Here is a 23,899-nt window from a genome sequence, read left to right on the forward strand (position 1 = left end):
ATTTAGAGAATGGTCTCTTATTGAACTGTTCACCATCGATGGCATTTATCAAGTGCTTACTGCGTGCAAAGCACTGTACTAAATGGTTAGGAGAGTACACTATAACACATTTGGAAGACGTAATGAATTCCAGAAGTGGATGGCGACGCACCCCAGAGCCCCATCGTGGTCAGAAAGAGCTACTGTTCTTCCTCAGGGGCCTTACTCACTTCCAGGGAGCTAAGGTAGACATCGAAAGAATTGGGTTCAACACAGCCTCACTGTTAGATCGATTTCTATTCTCTTGCTTGACCTACTCCATGAATAAAAGCCCAGTACATCATGCCCTTTGATCGCTGAGCTAATATTTTCCAAGGTGGCCACACTCTGGCCCGGCTCACGAACTTCCGGTTTTGGACGACGTCTGGTAATGGGAGAACCCATGAGCTTTTAAGCTCCCCGAGAAGGGAGGCCGGGGTGGGGTGGGGGATAGATAATCCATCCCTTCAGCCCACTCTGGTCTGTCGTTGCCCTCTGTGGGGGTCACGGGGGAGAGTCTGGAGCAGGGAGCTCTCTAGTCTGAACTACAAGCTCACTGTGGCAGGGAATGTGTCTGCTTACTGTTGTATTGTACTCTCCTAAGCATTTAGTACAGTGCTCTGCACACAGTACACGCTTGATAAGTAGCACCCATGATGATGGCCTGGCCCGGCTGAATCCATCAGCAGGTGGCAAGAATTTCATGAGGTAGTGAGGACAAAGGGAGGGGTCCATATCCACCCGCTGAGAGATGAGGCAAGAGAGGAGGTGGTCCTGGAGGGGGGAATCGTGAGGTAACAGGAAATGGGGAGGCAGAGGAAGAAAGCAGGAGGGGGACGCGTGGGGTGGGACACAGGGAAGGTGGGATAAGTTCCTGAAGGACTGGTATCTGTCCCCAAGATAGCACAGGTGTGACTGTGGGCAAGTCACTTCACTTCTCTGTGCTTCAGTTCCCTCATCTGTAAAATAGGGACTAACTGTGAGCCTCACGTGGGACAACCCGATTCCCCCGTATCTCCCCCAGCGCTTAGAACAGTGCTCGGCACATAGTAAGCACTTGACAAATACCAACATTATTACCATTATTGATACCTCTGACTGCCAGAAACATGGTCCTACTGTGATGTGGGAGCGACCTTCTTTCATTCATTCGATCATATTTATTGAGCACACACTGTACGCAAAGCACCGTACTAAGCGCTTGAAAAAGTACAATGCCACAAAACAGACGCACTCCCTGCCCACACCGAGTACAACTTTAGGGAAAAACCCTTGTGGTAGCACCACCTACCCCGAGATTGTCAGAAGCCAGGCCCGGGCCCACAGATACAACGGACCCCCAACAGGCTCATGTAGCCAGAGGGGCTTCCCCCAGTTGATTCCCTGACAGGTTCCTCACCAAAGCGCAGACAGAAAGGCAGCATCATGGAAGAACTGGGCGATACGAAATGGTGGCACTAAGCATCTGGTCACCATTATCAAGTCAAACACCCTCATCTATGCCCCCCTCAACAATCTCAGGTCCTTCTCAGCTCCTGGCAGTTCTAGTTGTCTCTCGTTCCACTGATGGGGAAAGGGAAGATGAAAGGAAGGGAGATGGATGGTGGGATCAATAGCTCAACCTGCTGGACCAAGACGCACGCAATAAACCAGCTAGGCCATCTGACCTGGTATTTCACTTACCTTTTCCAAACACACACACCCCCACACACATATTCAATCTCTCTTTCTCTCATAACCCTTAGGTCTCTAGTCCCCCCTAAACCCCAACACACTGTAAAGGCGCCAAATCCAACATACTTTATATTTCATTCCTGCAAAATCCATTCTGGAGGGGAGCCAGAGTGAATCTGCTCATCTGGAAATGACATCTAATTTCATTTTCCTCGTGAGCACCGGCAGCAGCCTATACCTGTGGGGAAACGTGCAGTTCTGACCACACGGATGCCAACTATCACCTGCGTATTTACACCCATTCTCATAATAGACCGTATCACCTTACCTTTCCATTGTTCCAGACCTACAAAGGAAGCCATTGGTTGACTCAGCTCCAGCAAGTACGATCTTGAATGAGCCCTCACTTAAAAAAACAAAAGTATATATATGAAAGAAACTTAATCGGAGTTGGGTGACTTACCAGAGAGTAGATTGCATGTCGAGGCCGGGGCTGGTCCTGAAATTAAGAAGAAAAAGGACATTTGCTATTTCCATCGAGACGTAGCCCTTGGAGATGAGAAACGGCGACGCGCATGGGTCTTCGGAAATTAGAGATTTCCACTCGTCCTCCCCCTTCCCCCCACTTTCAAATAAAAACAATCCGTTCTACACATCGGTCTTTTGTCTAGCACTGCACACCGAGGCGCTTACCCACGGATTCCACAAAGCAAGCACTGCCCTCTGGGAACAAACATCAGTTACTAATTCCAGTCTTTTGGTGCAAAAATGTGTCAGTGCAGGGAGACGGGGTAGTTAACCTGCAAACCTCCAGTGCTGATCATTACGCAGCAGCTTCTGTCAAAAAATACAGGCCACCTCTTTGTTTCTGCCTCACCGTTAATTCACCTTTGACAATGGGGGAAGCTTGAACCGGCTGAAATAATAGGTTTCACGGGGGAGGAAGGGGGCGCTTTCCTGTTACCGCCATTTTTCCTCACGGCCCGGCAACTGGATTAGCCCAGGGGACTGGAAAGGAGATGGCTTTCTGGGCCACCGAAGGAGCCAGTGGCCCATTTCGGTGCCTCACCCTTGGCGGGCCCTCATGGATGCTAATCAACGAACAAATGAGCGAGTGAGTAAGAAAACAATTCCGGGAGCGGGCATCACGAAGAGTAAACAAGATGGCCCCCACAGAGTCCAACCACAGTAATGCCCTGAGGGCGGTAGGTAAGATTCCTCATAGTGACCCAGGGGAAAGTTCAGCGCAGGGAGACGCTTCCCGCACAGGCAATCTGAAGGCCTCGGGGTCGTACACGGGGTGAGGGGGAGTTTCCAGGGACCTATTTCGCATCGCTTGAGAAAAACACATCCAACTGTTCGGCACGAGCCGAACGTTCTCAAATTCGGCATCCGCTCTGAAACTGTAACTTCCATCCCGGATCGTGTAATCAGCGCTTTCGGTTCTCAACATCATGGGAATGGGGATCTCGGCAGAGGGAGCATCGGCCCGAGAGAATCGGCTTGGAAGGAGCAAGATGCCGAGAGGGTGCCCACAGAGACTCTCCTGGGGCGGAGAGAGGATCTATCTCTTCCTCATAAGAACCCCCACATGACATCGTGTTTTAAGCAGGCTTGTCGGCTCTTCTTGGGAGGGTAGGCCCTGCTTCAAACCCTGACTCCCTCTCCAAAAAGTAGCGGGTTGAGCGAGGTAAGACAATATATCAACCATTTCCATTAGAAATATTACCGGAACGCAACGCCCCAACCTGGATCGATTCTCTTGTGGCTTTTTTTTTTTTTTTGGAACTCCAAATACCAGTAACTCACCCTGGGGAAGGGCTGTGAAAAACCTCAGAATATTTAAAAGCACTAGCCGGAGGAGCTTCTCCGAGGGGAGGGCAGGTAGAGGTTCCGCCAAACTCGACTTCTCGGCAGGGGTGGAGTCCAAAAAAGGGGACCTGAAGTGCGGGGGTGGGGGGAAGGGGACAGGCTCTCAGGCCTTGGGCTCACTCAGTCTCTCAGGCTGCGGTGGAGTAAATCCCAATTACACTGTTGGGAGAGTAGAGCTGGCTCCATCAGACAAACCAGACGCAAGCTAAAATGGGGAAGAATTTGTAAATGCACCTGCGCCCATTTATCTCACAGAAATAACAAAATGGCCCCTCTCTTTTTACTTTCGCCCGCACTTTCCCTTCCCCTAACCGAGGCTGGAGTCTATTCTGTGATTCCCTTATCGAATTCCGCACTTCCAATCTCAGAGTGAACTGTGTGTGTATATTAATCGTCCGAGGCAGAGTTCACTGAAGTTCTGCCAAAATTCAATAATTATGTTCTTTCTAATGTAGCGATTTATTTATCTCCTTGTTGGAATTCAAACCCCTCAGAACAAAGCACCTCATTTATATGAATGAAATGCTTTTCTCAAACACATTAAGGGATCGCTGCTCAAGGTGCCGAAAAGCGGGGGTTAAATTCTACAGGTTCAACTTTCCATTGCGACGCCGCATGAATTGGTGATCTCTACAGGTACAGATTGAAACACTCCCTTTTCGGTGGGAAAAAAAACCACAACAAAACGACTTAAGAGGCAATTACGAGGCAGAATAAAAACTTTATCCTGCTTCTGTGACATAATTAACGGTGTATTTAACTGGGAAAGGGGCCTAATTTTAATCAGAGGCTATGCTAAAATCATCATCATTTTCTGACTAGAAGCGGTGCTTTCTAATCTGGAAACGGAACAGTGCTCGTAACTGCTTTTCGGCGATAAACGTAGAAGCCAGAGTATCGGAGAGAGCAAATTCACAGTGACTTCACCAAATACAACAGGAGGGAGGAGGATCGACACAACAGGGGAGAAGGGTGCCACAACCTAAGAAAAGCAACCCAGAAAATGGAATAAAGTTGACTTATTGGATAAAACATCTCATCTTGGCCCTGCAGTTTCACTGCCAAAAAAAGCTCAGGGGTAAATTATCTACCAAGAACTCTACACTTTTGCAAGAGTGACTCCTCTTCAGGCCATCCTCGAGAAAGAAAAAACAGGTTAAAGGACGATTTCTTAGTTGCTTGCGGACCCCTAAAATGGTTCAAGCAGATTGGCCTGCTAACTCTGTAACGCACCCCACCCACCAAGATGGTCATTTTAGACGCCTTTTTTCCCCAGCAGCCCAGCACTCTTGGGAGCTTGGTAAAAAGACGAGGCTTGGTTGTATTCAATTATGCTACAGTCTCCAGTTAACCGGATGATAAATGGCCAGAAGTTTAAGTGGGAAAATTTCTCCTCCAAATTTCCAAGCCGTCCTCTTCTCGATCTAGAGGGTTGTCTGCAAAGTCTTTGTCGAGGGATGAAATTCCCCAAATGGGGCAACCGGGCCTGTTTCCAATGTTCTCTGATGGAAAGAGGAGGAGAAAGAGGAGGAGGAAGAGAGGAAGAGGAGAACGCTAAAAAGTCATATTTTAAGAATCAGCTGGGTCCCGAGCTGGATTAAAGTTAGCTTCCTCTCACTGCACCTGTTTGGTAACAGTAAACCCAATGTTGTTTGCTTGCATTTATTTTCCTTCGGCTATCCAGATTCAACCCCTCTTACTGTAATATTTTATGTGTGGAATTTATTTTCTCATAAAGACATGAAAAGGGTCTTCAAAGTGATTTTCCCTCCAGACAAACAAATTCATAACCCCCAAATCCCTGAGAAAATCCATTCAACAGAACGTCTGTGCCCTTTCTTCAAGACTGCAAATCTATTACTTCTTCTGAACGTATTTTTAATGTTGGCTGATATCAGCATTGTAAACACCATGTGCTGCAATTCAAATATTGGCAAAGTGGATCCAGCTACAACGATTCAGTTCCCAGCAGACTAGGAAGGGAACCTGGGTTACAGGAATAAAGAGATTTTCAGATCCTAAATCTTCTCGCACCGCCCCAAAGACTTCCCAGCCCCCAGCTCGGTTGCCCCCTAACCCGTAGAAGGGTCGAGGAGAATACTCCATTTACAGGAGAAAACGTTCGGTTCAAAGAACCAACGTAGCACAAAGACCACTTTAAGGACTATTTTTTTGCGGGTACGCAGAAGCTACATAAATTACAGCTCGGCCGCGCGACGCCGTAGCAATCACGTAGACAGAGAGGCGAAAGAAAGGAAATTTGGGAAGGCAGCCATACGGAGAAAATAAAAAAGCGTTTGAAAAAACAGCAACCCCGGACAACTTTCGCCGCTTCTTGACCCGACCCACCGAGCAATCTGCCTACCTTGGAAGTCTCACGCTGCTGCAAGCGGTGGGATTTAATACAAAGTCCTGAGTTCCTGATTACTGGAAGGCATTGTTGGAAACAGAGGTTTAACTCTCCGAAACGCTACGTCGCTCCATCCCGCATCGAACCCCCACGACCGCGTTCGCTTATAACACCATCAAAAGGGTGTCAAAAGCGGGGCAGGGTTAATGCCTTCCAGCTTCGGATTTTATCTCGGTGTTCCAGCTTCAACTTTTCCTCCCGGAACGCCATCTCCCCGGCTTGTTAAATATCAAACAGGCTTCTCCCTTCTTTAAAGTTTTACCGACGGCTTCTCGACCCCGCACGGTTCCATCGGAGCGGGTTGGGAGCAATTCTGGGGTTTGGCAGTCCAGCCGAGATCACGCGGGAAGCGAGATTTCTGCACGCCGCCGAGAGCTCCCTCCAGACCCCTTCCAGAAAGCCGTTCCGAAAGGATCGGGGCTTGAACTCTGCCCACGAAGAAACTTCTAGAAAACTTGCCTCCTCGCTGTTCACCGAAAGGTAGTTAACGGAGACGGACAGTTTAAGGGAATCCTTCTGCTAACTGCCCCAGGAGTATGTTGCAGCCACCCCGCGGTAGAATGATTAAACCCACTTTTGGTCTGCTGAGGCGAAAGAAGGTTAGGTCGTCCCCTTTAAGATAGCTCCCATCCGACACTGTTTTAGGTGGCGGCGAGCCGAGGAAAATTCTAATGATCATAGCAACGGTTTTCTGTACATTAGAAAGACGGAGGAGGACGAGGAGGAGGAGGACGAGGAGGAGGAGAGAGAGAGAGAGAGAGAAAAATCCCCAAGGAGAAAATGAACGCTGCGGCAGCCCGACAGTATAAAGTCATTTTGACAAGCCTCCACAACTGGCGTGGCAGCTTTCTAATCACACAAAAATGCTCCAGGTTCTTTGCAAGCAGCTCGCCGGTGGGAAGTTGGTTTTGGCCTTGTGCCAAATTCATGGGCAGAGAGAGGGAGAGAGAGCGCGCGCGCGCAAGAGAGAGCGAGGGCCCTCATTACCGATTCATGGCAGCCTTCAGCGCTAACAAAAAATGTGACCCAACAGGCTGAATCGACGACAAAAATTTTAAAACTACAAAACAAAGGCAACTTACTTAATATTCCTACCAGGACGACGTTAAACTTTTTACATTTTTCTTAAGTAATTGGGCCCCCGCCCGCTGGCCGGCCACCTACGGGGGGCGACCAGCCCCCCTCTAAAACCGGCCGCTTCGCCCTCCCCGTCTGGCGGTGGCCATTTAGAAAGTCTCCCGCCTCCAAGACGACTCCCCGCCGGCCGAAACTATTTCACGTTTCAGACAACCCGACCCGCAAGCCCCACCGACGCAAATGCCTCCTCCCGGCCAGGTCCCCTCGGAGACCTCCCGAGGGCTGATCAGAAGAGCCCCGCCGGGCAGGGGGCACCTCGAAGGGCTGGCGACACCCCCTCCGGCACCGCCCCGAGACCGACTCCCCGAGTCAAACTCAGACGGGAGGCATCGCCTTACCTCCATGCCGGCTGGCTGCCCACGCACATCAAAGTGTCTGGCTTGGGCCCTTCCGATGAATCTGGCACGGGGGCGAGCCACCCCGGGCGCTGAGGGGAGAAGGCCGCGGCGCCCGCCTTGGGGGGAAGAGGACGTTCCCGACGCCCAGCTGGCGAGCCAGACTAGATCGCGGCGCGGAGCCGACCCCGCCGAAGCCGCGCGAGATGGCCGGTCGAACCCGACGAGAGGGGCCCGGCCCGTACGGGCCCCCGAAAGAGGAGCAGAGGGGCTTCCTGCGCAGCGAGCCGGTGGAATGACTCCGTTTGACCCCGTTTCCAATCTCTCCCGGAGCAGTGAGCCAGACTAAACACTCACACTATTTTAACTCAAATCAGACGACAGCAGCTGTTTGCTTTCCGGCTCTGGGCTCTGCGGCTCTCTGCCTGCCTGGCTCAGATGGGTTCCGGGTTGGGATTTGTCAGTGAGGAACGCAGATTTTTTGGGCTGGTGGTTTTTGTTTTTTTTTTTTAAACCCCTCCCTCCGGGAAAGGAATTGGGATAAGATGATAATCCTGTGGAAAACCAGCCCTTCTGCCTCAGGTTCAAGTACGGAAGGGAGGGCGCGGTGATGTGCTTCTCGGCCTTAAAGGGGCTTTAGTCTGTGGGGGGTCGGGAAGTCAACAGGGGACTACGTTTCAGGCAGGTTGGTGTGACTCAGTTGCCCCCGAAGCATAAAGGGCCAACGGCTCACCAGCTTCTCCCCTCCTGGTGCGTGACGGGCCTCTCCTGAACGGTGATGGTCGGTCCGGCCTCCTCACCAGGCGGGAAGCCGCACCGTGGGCCAGGCCGGGCGTGGAGGGGGCCGAAGGGACTCTCATTCCAACCTGTCCCAGGTCCCGGGGTGCGGAATCCAGGGCTGGAGGGAAGCCCCCCTACTCCCCGATCCCTTCTCCGTGCACTCCAAACCGATTATTCCACCCACCACTTGGGAGCTTCTGCCGGGGTCGGTCTGCTAGACAAATCATCCCATGCTACCATTTTGCCAGCCGGGCCCAGGAGCCGTAAAATGGTGGCTGAGTTCCGGCACCTGTCTCCAAGCAGAAGGAGCGCCTGGCTCGCTCTCCCCATCCCACCCTGCCCGGCTTATCCGCCTGGACCGGCCCCTGCCATCACCAAGACGGGAAGACTCCCGGGCCAAAGCGACTTGGGCTTCACGCCGATTCCAAGCAGAGTTGTGGGAGCGAGAGCCGCAGTGTGGGCTGATGGATAGAGCCCGGGCCTGGGAGTCGGAAGGATCTGGGTTCTAATCCCGGCTCCGCCGCTTGTCTGCTGTGTGTGACCATGGGCAAGTCACTTAACCGGGCCTCAGTTCCCTAAAGCAGGGATTGAGACTGTATAGTGTGTCCAAGTTGATTAGAACAGAGTCTGCAACATAGTAAGCTCTTAAATATCATTAAAAAAAAAAATTAAAGCCACTTTTCCCTGGACAGAAGCAGAGGCCAAGCCTACCCGGGGGGCGGGCAAAGTAACAGCAGCTGTGGGAATGAGAGAGATTTACCCTAAGTGCCTACTCATCTACAGATCCGTTTTTCCTTTCTCGTCTTCCATCTCCATGTTGCTTTGTGTTTAGCTCCGGCTGAGCTGCAAACTCCTTGAGGGCTAGGATCATGTCAACTAAGAGCAGGGATTGTCTCTACTTATTGCTGAATTGTACTTCCCAAGTGTTTAGTACAGTGCTCTGGACACAGCAAGTGCTCAATAAATACGCTTCAATGAATGAATAAGCAACCAGTGGCATTTATTGAGCCCTAGCTGCGTGCAGAGTGCTGTACTAAGCGCTTGGGAAAGTACAGTTTAACAGTGTAATAATAATTATGGTATTTGTTAAGCACTTACTACATGTAAAGCACTGTTCTAAGTGCCGGGGTTCATACAAGGAAATCAGGTTGTCCCACATTGGGCTCACAGTCTTAATCCCCACTTGACAGATGAGGGAACTGAGGCACAGAGAAGTTAAGTGATTTGCCCAAAGTCACACAGCTGATAAAGCGGCAGAGCCGGGATTAGAACCCATGACCTCTGACTCCCAAGCCTGGGCTCTTTCCACTAATCCATGCTGTAGCGCACATTCTCTGCCCAAAATGGAGTTTACAGGTGAATACTAGTGATAAGCAGTATTATTTTAATCCCTTGAATATGAAGAGCACATTTACCCTTCCAAATCAGTGAACTCATTTTAGCCCCACCACAACAAGGTGAGGAAGGAAGAGATAAACAATGTATTTTCATTTTACAGCTGAGGAAACTGAGGCCCAGAAAGGTCAAGTGGCTTCCCCAAGCTTCCCCGACAGACCAGTGGCGGAACTAGTCTCCTGCCTCTCAATCCTGTGCTCCTTCCACTGGGCCCCCCTCGTCCCCATTTGCCTTGGTTTCTACTGCGTTGGGATGAGCGATAAAGCAGGTCTGGGTTCAGAAAGGCGCCATTTCATCTTCAGGTCCGCGGAGGGGCCTCGTCACTGTACCGCCGTGCCAAGGGAGTGGTCTGGGCTGGGGCGGCCTGATCCGAGGGGACTCCCAGAAAAGCGTTGGCGACAAGGACGTTCTGAGACGAGGCCCCCGGGGCCTCGCTTCGCCCCCCAAACCAACTCAAGAGCAATCCACACTGGAATGGGAGAAGGCTTCAGACATCCAGCCCGTGAGTTGCCGGGGGGGGAACCCTCAAATTGGGGCTTTGGGTCCTCGTTCGACCTCCATCTCCAAGGAGGGATCAGGGCGGCTCCGGATAGTCGGAGGCCCAAGCTTCCCGGATGCTCTGCTCCGCTCCCGTTCACACCGCGGACTCTATTTGGGAAGGTGCGGCCGGGGGAGAGGTGGTTTAGGTATAGTTGTAGTAACGTCGCAGTGAATTGAGAAGGACTGCACAAAAGCTGACAGTGGCGTGAAGTGGCCAGCGGACAACTCTACCCATCTTCTGAGTTCTTCTGGAACTCCGCTTCCTCCAAGGAGCCTTCCCTGATTAGTTTCCATTACCCTAGGTTTTCTCATCCCAACACCTGTCTCGGGAAGAGTGTTAGTCCCCCGGGGGCAGCCAACACGTGATTCCTTAGCCCCAAAGACAGAGAGCCTCTGGGGGGGGTGTCCGAGGCCCGAAGGCCTAGAGGTTCTGGAAATCCATAATATGGTTCGGTGTCATATTATCAACGACCCAGCCTGGACTGAAATCCACTGAGTGCTTTTCTTTTCCTAACTGCGTTCACATCACTCATTTGATCTCCCCAACCATTCCCGGCAGGCAGTGGTAGGGAAGCAGCACGGCCTCGTGGAAAGAGCACGGGCTTGGGAGTCGACCCGGGATCTAATTCGGGTCTTTTTTTTTTTTAATGGTATCTGTTAAATGCTTACTGTGTATCAAGCACTGTTCCAAATATTGGGGTAGATACAGGTTTACCTGGGTGGACACAATTCTTGTCTCACATGGGACTCACAGTCTAAATAGGAGGGAGGAGGACTTCATCCCCAATTTACAGCTGAGGAAACTGAGGCACAGAGAACTTAAGTAACACGCCCAAGGTCACAAAGCCAGGATTAGAAGCCAGATCCTCCGATTCTCAGGCCCGGGCTTTTTCCATTTGACCACAGGCTCAACCACATACCTGCTACATCACCTTGGGCAAGCCACCTCACTTCTCTGTGCCTCAGTTCCCTCATTCTGCAGAATGGGAATCCAGGACCTGTTCTCCCACCTTCCTTTGAGTCCACATGGGAATCGATCACCTTGAATCTACCCCAACACTTAGTATGTGCTGAACAAACGCCATAAGTATTGTTATCATTAGTAGCAGACATGTAATCCCCATTTTACAGATGAGAAAGCTGAGGCCCAAAGAGGTTAAGAGACTTGGCCAAGGTGACAGCAGGCCAGAGGCAGAGCCATAGACCAGAATTGAGGTTTCCAAAATCCAAGTTCCACGGAAACCCCAAATCCCCCTGCCTTCCTACGTTCCGACAGCATAAAATCAGAAACTTACCTCTTGTTCAAGGGGAACCTTAGTCTTCCTGGTCAAAGAACCACACACTTCCCTCCCCCTTTGCCAAACAAAAGAGGCGCCCACTTCTCCAGACATTCCAGAGCCCAGTTAAGTCAGTAGCCCCAAAACACCCTGCTCTATTTCCACTCCAAACAAAAGAAGATTGGGAGACGGGAGGGCAAAGACAAATACGCAGGTCGGGAAAGAAGGAAAGCGGGAAGGAAAGACTCTAAGAACCTGTCCCTCATTCTGTTGTACAGTATTCTCCCAACCACTTAGTACAGTCCTCTGCCCATAGTAAATGCTCAATAAACACCACTGATTGATGAGGGTGGGAAGGAGAGGGAAGATGGCAGGGCGATGTGCCTGTTTGTTATATTGTACTTTCCCGAGTGCTTAGTACAGCGCTCTGCACACAGTAAGTGCTCAATAAACAGGATTCCCTGACTGCTAAGCATTGCGGTATATATAATAGATTCCCAACAGGGAAAGTCCCTGTCCTTACAGTGAACCTGCTATTTGTCATTGGTAAAAGGGATATCTGCTATTCAGATAGGGACGGGGCTACGACCGTGAGTCCGGCTGTGACTTTATGATGTTCTATCTACCTCGGCGCTCAGTACAGTGCTTGGCCCAATAAGCTCTAAACAAGTAACCCTAATTATTATTATATTGAATTCCCCAAAGGCTCTCCCTGCTGGTCACCCCTCCCACATGAAACTGCACCATCCTGAAGGGCTTCTCTCAACTTCTTCAGGAAAGTTGAGTCAGGCGATCCATCGTAGTTATCGAGAGCTCACCGTGTGCAGAGCACTGTACTAGGCGCTTGGAAGAGCACGGTAGAACAGACGCGTTTCCTGCCTATAGCGGGAGTAAACAATTTCCAGAGCTTCAGCACTTAGAACAGTGCTTTGCACAGAGTAAGGGCTTAATAAAAAGCATCGTTATCATTAGTAGTACCACCATGGGAAAACCACCCCGACATTCAAAATGTCAAGAAGCAGCCTGGCTTAGTGCAAAGAGCCCGGGCTTGGGAGTCAGAGGTCGTGGGTTCTAATCCCCACTCCGCCACTTGCAGCTGGGTGACTTTGGGCAAGTCACTACCTTCTCTGTGCCTCCGTTACCTCATCAGTAAAATGGGGATGAAGACTGTGAGCCCCAAGTGGGACCACCTGATAACTCCGTATCTATCCCAGCGCTTAGAAAAGTGCTCGGCACATAGTAAGCGCTTAAATACCATCATTATTATTCGAAAGGGGGTGACGGTGTTCTGTTGGACAAGGACTGGGCTTGCTCTGGCCCAGTGGCCCTGCCGGGTCAATAGCCACCCTCTTTAGGCATCGAGGCATCCGTTCCACGGCTTCCTCTCTACAACACGCAGGAGAGAGATCTAGCACTTTTTCACAGCACAGACCTTGGACCTCGGAGGGGGGAAATGTTTTCAGTGGCTCCTGTATTTTCCAGCCCACTCCCCATTTAGACCATAAAGTCCTGGAAGGAAAGGACTAGGTATTTTATTTGCCGTCCTCCCCAGAGCGCTTAGTACACTCTGTGGGCATGTTAGAAATAACTAATGGGCTCTAAAGGCAAACAGATGCACTTAAAAGGCCCCGTGGATCGAGGTTCGGTACATAAAAGTCAACTAAATTTAATTTCCAGTAACCCTCACCAGAGGGTTGATGAAAACTTAATGGACCCTTTTAAAAGAAAATCCTGGAGATTGAGGCCGGGGGGCTGGGAAAAACTTTCTTTCGAGAATCCCTAGGGAAAGTGGAGCCAAAGGATCCGGGCGGGAAGGGAGGGAGGGATGAACGGAAACAGGACCGCAAATCCGACCCACGCTTGGCCTCCCACGCAGTCCGAGAGCCACTCTCTTCAAGTTCCACTCGTGGCTATTGGAATCTGCTTTCAGGAGACTACGGCCCAGGGCCTGCTGCTAACAGGTCTCAAATGTCTCCTCCGCCTACCCAGTTGGGAGTCGGGGGGAAGAGAAGTAGCTGTGCCTCCGTCTCGGAAATCTCGCCGTCGACATCTCACCCGTGTCCTACCTCCTCAGGTCCGGCAGACAATTACTCTCTCCCCCTTCCAAGTATTACTGAAGGCTCAACTCCTCCAAGAAGCCTTCCCTAAGCTTTCCTTTCCTCTTCTCCCTCTCCCTTTTGCGTCACCTTGTCTTGCTACCCTTTATTCATCTCCCCCCTCCAGCCTCACGGCACTTATCTGTAATTTATTTATATTAATGTCCGTCACCCCTTCTAGACTAAGCTCACTGTGGGAAGAGAATGTGTCTGATAACTGCTATACTGTACACTCCCAAGCACTTAGTACCGTCGTCTGCACACAGTAAGCGCTCAGTAAATATGACAGTGAGAGGCGGAAGAGGAGCAGGAGGAGGCGGAGGAGGAGGGCCCCAACTGTTAGGGAGCAGTCAACACGGGCCACCATCCATCTTCTCCCTGAGGTGAGGGATTTTCACTTTCTCAGTGACACTATTACTCATGAACATTTGTCATCGTTGAGGAGGAAGTACTGCCTTGGAAGATTTTACAGCCCTTAGAAGATCAAGTCCCACCTCATCTATCAAAGGAATTTACTGAGCACCTACTGTGTGCAGAGCACTTTCCTAAGAGTCAGGAGAGCGCAGAAGAGTAAGTAGACAAGCTCCCTGCCCTCGAGAACTTTACGAGCTAAAAGGAAGGAAGGAAGGTGTGAATGATTTACAGGTGATAGGAGCTGGAGCAGCACAAGAGGAAGTGGAACGAGCACAGGTCTGAAAGTCAGGGGATCTGGGTTCCGGTCCAGCTTCCGCCACATGCCCGCTGTGGATCCTTGGCCAATAACAACGGTGGCATTTGTTATGCACTTACTATGTGCCAAAACACTGTACTAAGCGCTGGGGTGGACACCAGCAAAAGGGGTTCGACACAGTCCCTTGTCCCATATGGGGCTCACAGTCTTAATCCCCATTTGACAGATGAGGTCACTGAGGCCCAGAGAAGTGAAGTTCAGTCGTATTTATTCAATTGTATTTATTGAGTGCTTACTGTGGGCAAAGCACTGTTTTAAAACCCTAGGTACAGGGTCTGGGGTGGAGGGATGAATGAAGGGAGAAAGTCAGGGTGACAGAAGAGAGAGAGAAGAGGAAAGGAAGTGACTTGCCAAGGTCACACGGCAGACAAGTGGCGGAGTCAGAATTAGAACCCAGGTCCTTCTCAATCCCAAGTCCAGGCTATGCTGCTTCTCAAGTCACTGCATGTGCCTGTTTCTTCATCTGTAAAATGGGGTTTAACTGCAGGAACTACGTCCAATCTGAGTTCATACTATCTACTCGGAGCTTAGGTTGGCGCTTAGCAGACAGGAAGCACTTAATAAAGCCCAGAATTATCATCATCACTGAAGGGAAGCGGCAGGGCCTAGTGGACAGAGCAAGAGCCTGAGAGTCAGAGGCCCTGGGTTCTTAGCCCGGCTATTCCACTTACCTGCTGCGTGACCTCGGACACGCCAATTCACTCCTCTGTGCCTCAGTTCCTTCATCTGCAAAATGAGGATTCAATACCTGTTCTCTCTCCTACTTAGACTGCGAGCTCTATGCGGGAGCCCATCTTGCATCTACCCCAGCGCTTCGTACAGTGCTTGGTACATAGTAAGCACTTAGCAAATACCACAGATATTAACACTGGAACATAGATGGGCCTTCCTCTCACAACATGAGCTGTCTGTCAACCTCCGTGTCAAGAGAACAGGTTCTGAAAATAATTAAAAGCAGACGTGGCTTCTGTCACACCAGTTGTCATTTAGCAGCTTCTGGTCAAAAGGGGTTACCGTACTTTGGGTCGTTCAGAGGTGCTGGGAGAATAGGAAAACCCAATCGGTAGCATTTGTGAGAGACAGACACAGAGAGAGACAGAGGGAGAAGGAAAATAGAGTGGGCAAAAGCTATAGCACTTATTGGATAGCTTGATTCAAAGCTGGATTAAATGACACGGTTCAATCCAACAGCCAACTATAACACTTAGGCGTTTCCTTATCCACATCCTTAACACAGGAGCACGTACGTAAATTCAATTGATTTTTGACTTCACTAGTTATCTACAAAAGCCTCCATCACTCACTTTGAGCACGGGGCCGAAAAAGAGCCAGGGATTTGGGGAACGGGGCAGGCTTCCGAGAGCCAGTAGCTCCCAGAATCTCCATTTTGGGTCTGAGGAAATCCTGAGGCCTTATCGGGGACCCGGAATGAGTAAGTCTGGGCACTCAGGGCAAACAAACCCGGGGACGGCCTCCGCCATCTTCGTTGTGGAGGGGACCTCTCCGGCTGGCAATACTTCTAGTGTCTTCTGGGCAGGGGACGTGTCATGACTACTATTACGTTCCTTTGCAGATGGGGCTATGTTTTCTTTCCTGGCTCATTCCCATCCAGGGAGCAAGAGAGAGCCCTTCCCCATGCAGTCAGAAAACCACTGCAGCAAAGACCAAGATTCGGCCCGAGACGCTTAGATCTCCCCAGTGACTGAGGGTGGGTGACAGGAGCAGGAGATGGATTCGGGATTTTTGATTTTTTTTTTCTTTCCATTCGTCCCCTTGGAAGATGTTATCACTGGCTTCTCTTAAGGTCTAAAAACTAGTCGCTGGAATGCTGGAAAAACCTTTTCTGTAAATCTTTAGTTGAAGGTTGCGGTAGGGAAAGCCCTGGTGACGCTCTCCAGTCAAGATAAACCAAACCGAATCTTTCCCCCACGGAATATTTGAGGAAAAGACCTGAGGAAACCACCTTTCAAGGACCAACCCTCAAGGACATAACTCTCCACTCAGTGGTATTTATTGAATGCTTAGTGCATGCACGACTCTGTTTTGTTGTGTGCTCTCCCAAGCACCTAGTGCAATCAGTGTGGCCTAGAGGAAGAAGCACGGGCCTGCGAGTCAGAGGACCTGGGTTCTAATCCCAGCTCTGCCAATTGCCTGCTGGGGGACTTTGAGCAAGTCACCTAATTTCTCTGTGCCTCAGTTTCCTCATCTGGAAAATGGGCATTTAATATCTGTTCTCTCTCCTATTGAGACTGGTAACGCCATGTGAGACAGAGATTGTTTCCTATCTGATTAACTTGTACCTAACCCAGTACTTGGAACAGTGCTTGCTACAAAGTAAGCGATTTACAGATACCTTAAAAAAAAGTCAGTAATGGGAACCATTTCGAGATAGGCCACTGTTGGTTTTTTTAATGGTATTTATTAAGCACTTAAGTGCTAGGCCCTGTAATAATCATACTACTACTAATTGTGGCAATTAAGAGTTTACTATGTGCCAGGCACCATACTAAGTGCTGGGATGGACAAAAAAAATTGAGTTGGACACGGTCCCTGTCTCACATGGGGCTCAAGAGTCTTAATCCCCACTTTACAGATGAGGTAACTGAGGGGCAGCAAAGTTGCGTGACTTGTCCCAGGTCCCTCGGCAGACAAGTGGAAGAGCCAGGATTAGAACCCACGTCCTCTGGATTCCCAGGCTCGGGCCCTAACCACTAAGCGATGCTGCTTCTCAGGCGGTACTTTCCCAGCAAACCCAGAGACATCACCCCTCCCAGGTTGGTGTGAAATCTAATCGACAAAAAGCAGATGGGTAGAGGACGATAACAACAACAAGTGTGGTATTTAAGCACTGACTATGTGCCAGGCATTGTGCTGAGCGTGGGAATAGAAGCAAATCGGGTTGGACACAGTCCTAATCCCCCTTTTACAGATGAGGTAACTGAGGCACAGAGAAGTGAATTGCCTCACCCAAGGTCACACAGGAGACAAATGGCTAAGGCAGGATTGGAACCCATGACCTGACTCCCAGGCCCGTGCTCTATCCACTGGGCCATCTGAGCCACGTGTTCGGTGGCAGCCCGAGGACCTTCCGGGGAATCAAGTCACCCAAGAAAGAGCCTGCCCGTAGCCAGGAGTGCTCAGAACAAGAGAACGAAATGTGGATAAATGTCTAAAAACAAAAGATACTTGGCGAATTAGTTTATTGACATTTAAGCAGACCGCTGAAAGAGAGAGGAGATTTGGAAGAAACACAACTCTGTGGAGAAAGTGAACATTTCAACCTTTTCCTGGGTACCGCCGAGCTCACCAGCATCAATAGCTTTAAATGTAAATGACCACGGCGTCTCCGTGCGTGTATATCTTACGCGTACCGATACGCCTTGTCTTACAGTCCAACTCGGATAACTGTTTCGAGCCTGGGCAAAAAGCTGGAGTTTTTCTACCGTTTTGTTGAATCAGCATGTCAATTAGATAAGATTTCCTGGGCAGACAATTTGACAGATTGTTTATTTTTGCTATAATGCAGCAGCGAAGCCTACTCTGAGAAAAAAAAAGGCTTTAAAAATGGTCGGACTATTTATAGCATCCTCCGCTCCGTTTATAGTATTCCGTCAGACTGGAGAAAGCTTTCTGCGTGCAATTATTTGACAAAACAGAAGATGAAAGTGTCTTTGTTCCCACTCAGAGATGGGTAAAGATGCCACAGCTTGGGTCTATTTTAAGATAATCTGATAATTACATCCAAATACTTAATACCGGCACTGCTTAGTAAATTTCTGTCTCACGCCAAGGGCTCATTCAGAAAACTCAGGCATCAGAAAATCACACAGCTGTGTCACTTGGGGAGGTTCTGCTTGGAAAGATAAACACCGCTTGTCTTGTCAAAAATGGCCCTAGGCAAACCCCAATGGAGAGGTGGGAGAAAATAGGGAGTAAATAGGGAAGCAAAAGGAGGCCGAGAGGAGGCCGCGAATCGGTGGTTGGGGCGGGGAGGTGTAAAGAGGGGTTAGATGCTTCAGTCACGGTGGTCCTAGAGCTGGGGGCTTCTGAATGCCTTCTCAGTCAAATCAATCAATGGTATTGATCGAGTGCTGGTGTCCACAACCCGATTTGCTTGTATCCTCCCCAGCGCTATGTACCGTGCCTGGCACGTAGTAAGCGCTTAACAAATACCATATCATTATCATCATCACCCCCATCGCTCACGGTCTTCAATCCCCATTTTACAGATGAGATAACTGAGACACAAGGTCACACGGTAGACAAGCGGCAGAGCCGGAATTAGAACCCATGACCTTCTGACTTCCAGGCCCATGCTCTACCCACTACGCAAGACTCACGGTTTTAATCCCCATTTTCGGATGAGGTAATTGAGGCCCAGGGAAGTGAAGCGATTTACCCAAGGTCACGCAGCAGATGTGGTGGAGCCGGTGGGGATCCGGGGAAGGGAAGGGTGGAGAGCTGGATGCTTAGCTCCCCCGGTGACCCTCTCTCTTCCTCCTTCCGGGCTCCCCACGCTGCAGAGAACCAGGGAGAGTGAGAAGGGGATGAAGGACGGAAGAAAAAGAACAGAAAGAGATCACGAAGAGCGAGCCCAGGGTCAGTCCCATTCTAGCGCTGCCACCCAAATGGCCAAATCAGAGAGGGGCGATACGGGGAGCCCAAAATGCACAGCACCCGAGGGTGTTGGTTTTCCTCCTTAACCAACTGGAGGGGAAGAATCGAGGTCCAATCAGGTAAGCTTCCCCTCAGCCCCCCCAAATCCATAGGCCTGGTCTGCAATCTAGCAGCTGGGCTGCTCGTTCAGCAACAGCATCGCTGATGGGGAGATTTCCCTCATGGGGGAGGGAGGGATGGGCTGAAAAAACCAACATATGGCTGACAGCTCCTTCCACCCTGGGAACATTTCATGATTCCTTGCCAGAAAAAACAGATCAATCATCCAAGATTCATCCAGAGCACAAATTACTCCCTGGGAGAACGCCAGCCACTTTAGTTGGGGAGGGAAGGGGGGACCGCGGAAGGGGTGGGGAGAGGAGAGGAGGAAGGCTCGTAAGTTTCTTCGGCCCTCAGGGCAACCCTGGGTCCATTATTACGACAAAGCAATGAACGGCGGGTCTCCCGTCGCGCGGGGTGCCAGCAGGCGGCAAAATCTGGCTGAGGAGAGGAGCAAGTGCCAAGCCGGCTGCATCGCCGCTTGGGGAAGAGACAAAAGGAGAGGATGAGGGGCGTTTGTGTGTGCCACCTGTGTAGAACAATAACAACTGTGTTATTTATTAAGCGCTTACTATGTGCCAAGCCCTATGCTAAGTGCTGGGGTTGATACAAGCTAACAAGAGCAGACGCAGTTCCTGTCCCACGTGGGGCTCAGAGGATAAACAGAAGGGAGAATGGGGTTTTCGACCCATGTGTCACCCGCCAGAGAAGGAAGGTGACTTACCCCGAGTCCCACAGCAGGCGAGGGGCGGAGCCAGGATTAGAACCCAGGTCCTCTGCCTCCCAAGCCCGGGCTCTTTCTACTAGGCCATGCTGCAATGGGAGGGTGAGTGGAGTTATGTATTGATGGATCAGAGGACTGCGATCCCAATGGAAGATTAGGGGCTTCACTGTGGCTCACCCCAAAAGACAATAATAATTCTGGCTTCTGTTAAGCGTTTCCTATGTATTAAGTTCTGGGGTGGCACAAAGTAATAGGGTTGGACAGTTCCTGTCCCACCTAGGGCTCACAGTCTTAATCCCCATTTTACAGATGAGGGAACTGAGGCCCAGAGAAGTGACCTGCCCCAAGTCCCACAGCAGAAAAGGGGTGGAAGCAGGATTGGATCACCATCGGCTCCCCTCACGCTTAGAACAGTGCTCTGCACATAGTAAGCGCTTAACAAATGCCAACATTATTATTATCATCACCACGGAGTCCTGAAGGAGCACGAGTGAGACACGTCCCCGGAAACCTGGCTGAAACACACTGGGCAAAACATCACAACCAGAGGCAGACCACAGGAACACGAGCCAAAAACACGAAGCCTCCCCCGACACGAGCACTTTCAAGAGGTCACGTGTTATACACACCAAAGCTTCAATCTGGCAGTCAGGGAAATAAAAGGTGTCTTCCATCTGACCAGGGGAAAGCGCCTATCCATTAGACTGTTAAACTTCTGCCGGGCGGCGATCAAGTCTACCAACTCTACCGCGTCACACTCTCCCGGACGCGTAGCACAGTGCTCTGCACGCAGTAAGGGCTCAGTGAATCCATCGACTGCTCGGCTCGATATCCGCTAGGGCATTCACGAAGGTCATTAGTGCGCTCGCCTAGTCCGGATTATAATTTGCGTGTGTTACACAATAAGCGCTCAAAAAATACTATTGACTGATAGCCCCCCCGATATAAATTCCTTCTGTCTAAAAGCCAAAGTGTAAATGGAAGAACAGGACTTCTTAGGTCCTAAAATCAATAATCAAATTTGCTTATTGAACTCTTTCCCTCCACATCCATAAACTCTGTAATTTTCATGTCAGTTTCCACGATGCCATACGGTCACCGATACGCGAGGCGCACTCTGTAAACTTGAGGAAGCGGGAGTAAATCCACTCAACGGTAATAATAATAATAATTGTACTGTTGACACATAGTGAGCACTTAAATGTAGTAATTCTAATAATGGTACTTGTTTATAAGTGCTGACTATGTACCAAACACTGGGACAGATACAAGATAATCAAGTCAGACAGTCCTCAGCCCACAAGGGGTTCACAGTCAAAGTAGGAGGGAGAACAGGTAACGAGCCCCCATTTTACAGATGAGTAAAGTGAGGCACAGAGAAATGGAGTGATTTGCCCTAAGTGAGACAGCCAGCAAGTGGTGGAGCTGGAATTGCAGCACTAGTTCTCGGACCCCCAGGCCTGTAAGTCTTTCGGCTAGAGCACGCTGCTTTCTTCACGAGGGATTTCTCAGGACCAAATTCTAGGAGATCTGGGTGTAAGCTTGGAAGAGAATAGATCACATCCAACCGATAATGGTACATAGCGTGTGCTTCTGAGTGGGAAGCAGCGTGGCCAAGATCACTGGCCTGGGAGCCAAAAGATGTCTGTCCTAAATCTGGCTCTGCCACTTGTCTGGTGAGTGACCCTGGGCAAGTCACTTGACTTCTCAGGGGCCTCGGTTTCCTCATCTATAAAATGGAGATTCCATACCTCTCCTCCCCTTCTACTGAGACTGCGAGCCCCAGGCGGAGCTGTATCTTGCCTGATAAACTTGTAACAACCCCAGTGCCTAGAACAGTGCTTGGTTCTGTTATGGTGTCCTCTCCCTTACCCTGAGTACAGCGCTCTACACCGTCAACACTCAGTAAATGCCTCCGATCGACAGACGTGTACATTTATTTATAGTAATGTCTCAACTGTAAGCTTGCTGTGGGCAGGGAATGCTTGTTTGTATATATTGTACTCTTCCAAGCGCTTAGTACAGCGCTTTGCACAGAGTAAGCGCTCAATAAATACGACAATGAACGAATACAGTAAGTGCTTAACAAATACCATAAAAAAGGACAGTTCTGAGCTCTCGGGAGACTTCGACGGAGACAAGAGTCCCGTCCCCCGCCCTCGAGGAGCCGACGGCCTAACTGGGGAGAGAGGAAAGCCTCTCGGACCGGACTTCACGAGCTCGGCCCGAGACAAGATGGCTTCCCCACCAAACCTCGACTCTCCAGAGTGGCAGCACAGAGCTATCAGGCTAATTATGTTACTGTATGTGTAGTTTGGGATTAGAACATTTGCAAATGGAGAATGAGAATTAGAGTTAATTATCGTGGCTGTGGCTGCATCTCTTGATTGTACATATGTTAACACTAAGCTGCTAGGGGGCAGGCGCTGCACGCTATTTACATAATCGCAATTATTTTTGCTTTATGCTCTGTCCAATTAACAAACAGCTCGAAAATCCCTTCCCGAAGCAGACAGCCAGAACGGCTAGCCATGTGGCAGACACGTTAATAGCTGTGAACCGGCAAAAGTAACAGCGATGCTCCAAGACGACTCCCACATTCCTTCTGTGGGTCGAGCGAGCCTCGGAACTTGTCGAATGTTGGCCGGGGACTGATAAGAGGGCTTGAAACTCTTCCTCGGTTTGTTGGGCTGCAGACGGGCCGTGGGTGTCCTTGGGGGAGCTTTCTGACCAGAGTTTGGGGCAAAGAAAGGGAGCGAGAATTTTACGGGAGGTGGTGGAGCGTGCGAAGGGACGGGCAGAAGGCGCCATGTTGGCCATTTTCGGCTGTGACTGGAAAAATACCGTGGCCTGGTGGAAAGACCACAGACCGGGGAGCCGAGAGATTTGGGTTCTAAATCCCGGTTCTGCCACTTGCCCGCTGGGTGACCTTGGCCAGGTCTTTTAAATTCTCTGTGCCCCGGTTGCCTCATCAATAAAACAGAGGTTCAGTACCTGTTGTCTCCTATGGATCGATGCCTTACTGTGGCAGGAGAGTTTGCTTATACTGATGAAGCTTAGAGCTACTCCACATAGGGCTACCCAGAATGGAGAGGTCCAAGCTGAAGGGTCAAATTCGATTCACATATGGTAGGCAGCCACGGCAAGAGAATCAAAGGCAGGTGATCAAGGGACCAAAACGTTGATCAGAGACATTGGCAGCGACTCAAGTTTTTACTACATGGAAGAAGGTGAGGAAGAGGATTGGGGTTGTGCTCGGATTTAAGGAATGTGAAGCTATTTCACTCAATTTTCAAGGTGATTGGCAGAAAAATTCCTGTTTGCCTTAACACTGCATCCTGAGAATGTCACTTAAGTAGTTTGTCCTAGGATACTTTGCTCCTGCCCCGCAAGAGCCTCCTCGATAACCAACCCGCCGGGAGGATTTTTCCCCTCAGGTTTTTCATGGACCAATCCCAGAGAAGAGGAACTTCCTGTCTCCACCCTGAGAAGCAGAGGACATTGTGCTGCCCCCAAAAAGCTTCTTCAATCATCAAAGCTAAAAGTTATCGAAGGAGACGAACCCTTCAATAGCTCAAAGTATACTGCTAGGGTGTTGGAAAAGCAGCTAAATTTCCATTTTAAGACATCCAACACACTGTTGGGTTTGGGGGTTTTTTGGTATTTTTTTTTTCCGGTAAGGAACAGGCCACTGAGTGTGTAAAGTACAAACCAAAAAAAAGCACAAAACCAGCTTAAGGAGATAAGTGAAAAATTTGTTATAAATAGATTGATGGGTGCATAGTACATTTCTATCCCTAAAATCATTTAGACTACAAACAGGTTCAACCGATAACCCTTTGCAATTTTAAACTTCAAAAATCATGGGACGAAGGGCATTTTTTTCAAAAAAAAAAAAAAAAATCAACAAAAATTTTTTTTATATCCACATTAAGTTTACTTTGGATGACTTAAAGATCCTCAGAGTATACTACTTCCCTGGTGAATGAAAATCTCTGAAAAGACCTTGAAAATTAACAGCAACTGTCTTGGAAAAAAAAACAAGTGGATCGGTTTTTAGTTAAGTTCAATAAAGAATGTGTCGCGTTATGATCGCTAGTATGTACTAGGGTGACAGTGAAGACTTTCCTCCGCTTGAGTAGGATTTCTCTAAAACATATTCAACTGTAAGCTTTATGGAACAAACACAGTGTTG

The 23,899-nt window shown here is 49.8% G+C and overlaps 1 long non-coding RNA gene across 1 annotated transcript in view; it reads right to left on the minus strand.

Moving 5' to 3' along the window:
* LOC120638910 overlaps positions 1 to 23,899 on the minus strand; it is a 338,450-nt gene that overhangs the window by 193,882 nt on the left and 120,669 nt on the right. The window contains exon 5 of the long non-coding RNA XR_005660952.1: positions 2,156 to 2,191. This is a non-coding gene — a long non-coding RNA (uncharacterized LOC120638910). The remainder of the gene's footprint in view (positions 1 to 2,155; positions 2,192 to 23,899) is intronic.

Source organism: Ornithorhynchus anatinus, chromosome 17, assembly GCF_004115215.2.
Source record: "Ornithorhynchus anatinus isolate Pmale09 chromosome 17, mOrnAna1.pri.v4, whole genome shotgun sequence".
Taxonomy (NCBI): domain Eukaryota; kingdom Metazoa; phylum Chordata; class Mammalia; order Monotremata; family Ornithorhynchidae; genus Ornithorhynchus; species Ornithorhynchus anatinus.